The sequence below is a fragment of the Ornithodoros turicata genome, chromosome 2 (assembly GCF_037126465.1).
Source record: "Ornithodoros turicata isolate Travis chromosome 2, ASM3712646v1, whole genome shotgun sequence".
Classification (NCBI taxonomy): Eukaryota; Metazoa; Arthropoda; class Arachnida; order Ixodida; family Argasidae; genus Ornithodoros; species Ornithodoros turicata.
This window is the reverse complement of record NC_088202.1, coordinates 49,404,961-49,410,960: the sequence shown is the minus strand read 5'-3', so window position 1 is coordinate 49,410,960 and position 6,000 is coordinate 49,404,961. Positions and strand designations below refer to the sequence as shown.

The window sequence follows — 6,000 nt, the reverse complement described above, 5'->3', positions numbered from 1 at the left end:
CATGCCGCATGTCGGGGCACATGACTTTCCTCTGTTGACGCATCTAACATTGTATTTTTTTATTTTTTGACAAGAAACATTCTTGTCTTGACGATGTTGATAGTGCTGCCTTCAATGGGAGTAGAGCTAGAACGATTCTTAATAATTTTGCGATTCATTTAGTTCAGAGAGTAACCGCAAGGGGGACAGGTGAGTGGCTTTATAGAGGAGTACAAGCCATTATGATTCAGTTCTGCGCCTGGCTGTCGGACGGTATGGACGTGTCGTTCTGCGCTCCTCGTGAGTGATGTGTTGTGAAACTAATTCTTTCGCCAACTTTGTCCCCGCTTTGTTTGCGATTTTCATGCCCGTGCATGCCGGGCGCTGGTTGCTGTTGTCAAGGCATCCCTGCCATTTTCTATTTTCTTCTGCCTTGGGAACGAGAGCGTGATTCTTAATAATTTTGTCATGAAATTAGTTGAGAAAGTAATCGCTAGGGGGGTGCAGATGCGTGACTTTACAGAAGAAAAAAAAAACATTATGCCGCAGTTCTGTGCCTGGCTGTCGGATGGGGCAGTCGCATCTTTCTGTGCTCCTGTGGCTGCCGTTGTGGTGGGCTGATTTGTTGTGAACTAATGCTTTCGCTCGTGATAACTTTGCCCCCGTTTTTTTATGATTTTCATATTGGGTGCTGGTTGCTGTTGTCCAGGCATCCCCGCAATTTTCTAACTTCTTCTGTCTTGGAAACGAGAGTAGTGCTGGCGTGATTCTTAATAATTTTGTCATGAGATTAGTTGAGAAAGTAACCGCTAGGGGGTGCAGCTGCGGGACTTTATACAGGAGAAAAAACATTATGAGTCAATTCTCTGCCTGGCTGTCGGATGGAGCAGTCGCATCGTTCTGCGCTCCCCGTGACTGCTGTTGTGGTGGGCTCATTTGTTATGTAACTAATTATTTTTGTTGTTAGCTATTGATGGTTAGCATATTTACTCTTGCTTTCCCAGCCTCTGTATTACGAGTGTTTTTCTCCTTGCATGTCCAGAGCTGTCCTGACCTGCCCAGACATGTCATGATGACGTCACAGCTGACGTCACAGGATGTCCGGAACTGGTGGCCATAGCTGCGATGCTTTGCAACCTGGCTCTGTGCTCCGTGGCCCAGCGATGGTCAGCGGCCGTTCCGGACCGCTTTCTTCAAGATGGCGTCGTTAATCTTCAACTAAACTCCTTCTCTCCACTCTATCTCTATATATTTTTTTTCTTTTTTATGGACTATCGTAGTGCACAACGCTCAGCTGGTCTGGACACGAGATAGATGCTCCCCAATTAGTGTGGTGCCTCCCTGGAGCGTGCTGATTAATGAGGGGGGCCCAATAGCTCTAATTGCTAATTTAAATCGTGTTCAGGACAGTTGACCGTTGTGCACTATGAGAGTCCATCCCATATTACTCATGTTCGTCCTCGTTTGTACAGTTTCGCGCTCCACGATGTCGCCTAAGGCAATCACATGCAACGTATTTGACATTGAAGCAGTGTCTCAGCACAGTGTCCAGTCTATCCAAGATTATGAAGACACTTTATAATTCTTTTAGAAGCAAAGAGCCAAGAGAAGGACGAAATGGTGCAAAGGCTTCTTGTCGGTCATGATTTGGCCCAAGATGGAACAGACGGAGAAAACGCCGACACCAGATGCAGTAGCGAACAGGGCAGCGGTAAGTCTGACTTAAATGCACCTATTATTGAGTAAGAGTTGTGTGATTTTTGTTGAGAATCTTTATTTTTTCTCATGAGCAGGTTCCAGCCCCCTTCGAGAGCATGAAACAGATGAATCAACTGTGTGTGAAAACTCTACAGGTAAAAGGATATATTACAAAGAGCTTGGAGTCTACATGTTTGATCGTGGATGCTCCATGTGTCATTGCAACAGATGTAGTGATGTCTACGTAAGCAAAACAAGCGTGGAGTGATCCACACTTGCACGCATTGTGTTGTACTCTACACCTGGAAGCCTTGTTGACCTGCAAAATAACAGATTACGCAACGTATTACTAAATCAATCAGTAAAGTGTGGCACAGCCTGTGCACATTAGTGTGGCAGTCATATGGTCTGTCATTGGTGCTATGCTGCTTATATGAAAGCTACCCAATGATGGTGGTTTTTATTTCAGTGTTGACAATGGCAGAAACCTTGCCATGTGCAATTGCAAGCAACGACTCTCGTCCTGAGGCTTTTCCATTCAGTCATGTGGTGTTATTCAAAGACCCTATTACTCAGTGTCCTGTTGCAACTCACCTTGATGTAAAACTTTCTGGAGGTAAAAATCACGCACTGCACATTTAGCCTATTTGCACACTGCTGCAGTTCCTGTTCTGATTAGTGACACCTCACTGTTCTAATAAAAGTGGTATACCATCCAATCTCTGTTTTGCAGTCAACGAAGCTAGCCGGTGCCTTGCGGACATTGGCATTCAAGTAGAGCCCATCTTCATTTCTTATTCAGTTCTTATTCATTTCTTCATTCCTTCAGTTCTCGCCAGCAGATGCTCTCCATTGCAAAAGTGAAAGATGAAAAAGACCCCTTGGCATTGACAGGAGTGTTGAGCTTTAGGCTTTTTTACAATCCGTCAGATATGCTTACAGATGTGCGCCTCAAACAGTCAACCAGAGGCTTCTGTCTGAGAAACGAGGACGCAACTCTGCTTACCTTCATGAGGCTGTATCAGGATATATCATTTTCTGTGCTTGGAGTACTATTCGATGTGCATCGCACAACAGCAGCCAATATATGCAACGAGTGCATTGACATTCTGGCAGTAATACTTGGAAAGGCTGTTTTTTGGCCTATTAGGACTGCAGTCAAGAACTGCATGACAAAGTACTTTGCAAAGTATCCTAACACACGAGCTGTACTAGACTGCAGTGAAATCAAAATCGAAAGACCGTCTGATTTGTAATCACGGATTTTAACCTATAGCGATTACAAGCAGACATATACTGCAAAGGTTCTCGTTTGAGAAACCCCAGGAGGGCTCATCAGCTATGTAAGCGAAGCATATGGAGGGAGGACGTCAGACTCTCATATTGTCAAAGCAAGTACGGTCCTCGACAAGTGCGAGCAAAATGATGCTGTCATGGTTGACAAGGGGTTCCTGATTGAATCACTTTGCAACGAAAAAGGAATTGAAATGATACGGCCACCATTCTTGAACAGTCAGAACCAGTTTACACAACAGGAGGGAAGAAAAAATCAGTCAATTGCAGAGGCTCGAGTACATGTCGAAAGGGCCATCCACAGGATGAAACTTTTCAAGAAACTCCAGAATACAATACCGCTGGAGCTCTTCCCATACATTGATGCTACAATCACCATCACTGCAGGCATTGCAAACTTATCAAAGCCACTGTTCAGTGCGGACAAGTTTCTGGATAAGAGCACCACACAAGAAAACATCTAGCATGTCCCCCTCTCACGATAACAAGTTTTAAATGCCTGCTAGTTCTGTGTTTTATGATTAGTATGACTAGTCTGCTAGTGTTCGGCATGACAAATTTTAGATGTTTTTATTGAACTGACATAGCTTGCTCTTTTATTGCACTTGTTTACTGTTTTAAGGGTTCATGACAATAAACTGTTAAAAAGTTGTAGCATTTGGCACTCTGTTTTCTTTCTGTCAGAACTAAACAATGTCCCGCGTCGTGGGCAGAACGTAGCTTTTGAAGAAAAATGTGCCCCTTGTAATGGTTGTGCGATGTGTTGCCACAGAAGAAATAAAAGAGGGCGCACGTGTGCAAGGCACGAGCGACGAAGTGATGCGGAGTTCGATGCCGGTAGCGCACGGTCCCAAGTTCTCTGAGCTGTTCTAAGGTTCCTTACTCTTCGTTGCCGCCTCCTGGGACCGTTGCAGATCGTTACACTCCTCTCCAAAAATACCTTGAAAAAGTCTTTGTCAAAGTCCACCGTGACAACCCGCATCCGCTGTGCACTCTCGTAAACAAAGAGGTGAGCTTCTTTGAGCTCAGACACACCCATTTGTACCTGTGTCTACTCATAATAATGGCTTGTCTTTTTTAGTTTGTAGTCATTATTCTCTTTCTTCAATTCACTTTTCATGAACTTTTCAATGTTCTGAGGGCACTTGAAGGGCACAGGCTGAAAACCTATTGAACGGTGCAAACCCAGGCCTCAACAAGGCCAAAGCAATATAAGATATTTACGGACTGCAAAGTGTCTTAGCTAATATCTCAGATTCCTTGGGTGTTCATGAGGCCCGTATTTGTTCCGTCCCTTATGTTATCAGCCTCTTGCACGCATGTTACTATAAACATGCCACCTGCCTCAGTTTGTCCTTGTCTGCATGAACGTATGAGCAAACAAAAAAAAAGTTGAGAAAGAAGTGTAGTTCCTGTTGATCGAAGGGCCTTATCATACTGAGATAATGTCGGACTGGTGCATTCTTTGCAAACTGCCCTGCTTAATTGTTCATGTCACACAAGCATCTGTATACTTCAGTATTTTGTTTTTCTGCATTGATCATAACTGGAGAGAAGTCAACCTGTTCCTAAAGCAAATCAAACGTTGACAAACCCTCCAAATTATTGTGAAAATAAATGTCGATAACAGCAAACTAAAACTAGATATTAAAAATTAAAACTAAATATTGCGCATAAAAATACACATACCAGCTTTGCATATGACAGCTCCACAAAACGTCTTGGGAAGTACAGTACCACCTGCAGACCAATAAAAGACCAATTGTAGCTTGCAAGTACTACAGGACAAATTGTGAAGCTCACCTTTATGGTTTATCGGTCTGGGACAAATGATGGATATAGTCATTTGAGTGTACATACAGTAATACTGCCACCATGTGCTTGCAGATGAAGTTCCTGGAACACAGACAGGAACGTTATTCGCGTTCGCAGCCTTGCTTTGTGCAAAGAGCGCGAGTAAATGCATGAAGTAGCATTTTCCAACATGATTGTTGCTCTTACCCCGCACGAAACGTGCACAAGGCGTCAAGGCCACCGCCGTTCTTTTTTACGTCCAGAGTCAAGCGATGAGGGTCGCTAAAAGGCGCAGTCGTCTGCAACACAAATTCACACAGCGTCCATCTTGTTTCGGTTTCGTCGGCTACGCTGCACTCAGCAACGTGTCCGGCGTTGTAAACGCCTTCGCCTTCCTGTAAAGATCGTGCCGAATCATTCGGACTCTTGCCGACAAACTTGTACACGGCGGACAGCGAAACTGGGACTGAAATAAGAAAAAAAGTCGCGAGGGAAGTGCATGTCAGTTGCGCTTCATGTTCGCACGCTGAAAGTTTCATTCAGTGTAACGAGATGTGCGTCATAAACTTTTGTCGTGCTACGGCACATAACATCACCTACCTTGGACTTGATAGTCTTCGTCCTCCATTAGTGTGCTTGCAAAACTCAATAATTTCACGTGTAGGAGCAGTTCATGGGGCAGCCGCATTTTGGCGACGCTGTTCGATCTCGCGCCGAATAGCGCGCACATGCTCGGCTGAGAGCTGTCCATGCTGCAGGCTTTCTTTGCGTACACTTTCCTTGTATACCTTGAATGAAATGATTGCGGCACATCCTGTGATGTGTTGAACTTCTGGTGATATCCCGTCTATTGATCCGCGCGAACTGCTCTCTCCACTATTTTTTTTTATATTCTTGTGTGACTATCGATTACCATACGTCGACAACGGGTATCCGAAAAAAAGAAAAAACGTTCCTTCATCGCGGTGCGGGGATCATTTGCTTCGCACGTGTGGGACCTTTTTCTGTTCGAAGAAGGCTCATCGTAGCTATCATTCAGTTTTCGTTTTCGAAAACTGCGGTGACTGACTCTGCCGCTGAGAAAAGCTCGGCGTTCTACCGTACGGGAAATGCCTCCAGCGATTGGGCCTTAAGGCCTAAACAGCTTTAACGTAATGTAAGCGAAGTGTACTCAAAGTAATGGAACATTTGGATGATGTGCAGGATTGTTCATGTGATTTGTCAGGATTTTCGAGA

At 44.5% G+C, this 6,000-nt stretch overlaps 1 long non-coding RNA gene and 1 pseudogene across 1 annotated transcript; both read left to right on the top strand.

The window, feature by feature from the left end:
- Window positions 1-247: 247 nt before the first annotated feature.
- Window positions 248-2,396, top strand: LOC135383437 (uncharacterized). Its single transcript, XR_010419876.1, has 4 exons — window positions 248-279; window positions 1,022-1,690; window positions 1,773-1,832; window positions 2,147-2,396. It is a non-coding gene; the product is annotated as an uncharacterized LOC135383437 (long non-coding RNA).
- Window positions 2,397-2,435: 39 nt separating this feature from the next.
- LOC135384617 (uncharacterized) lies at window positions 2,436-3,434 on the top strand (annotated as a pseudogene).
- The last annotated feature ends 2,566 nt before the right edge of the window (window positions 3,435-6,000 follow it).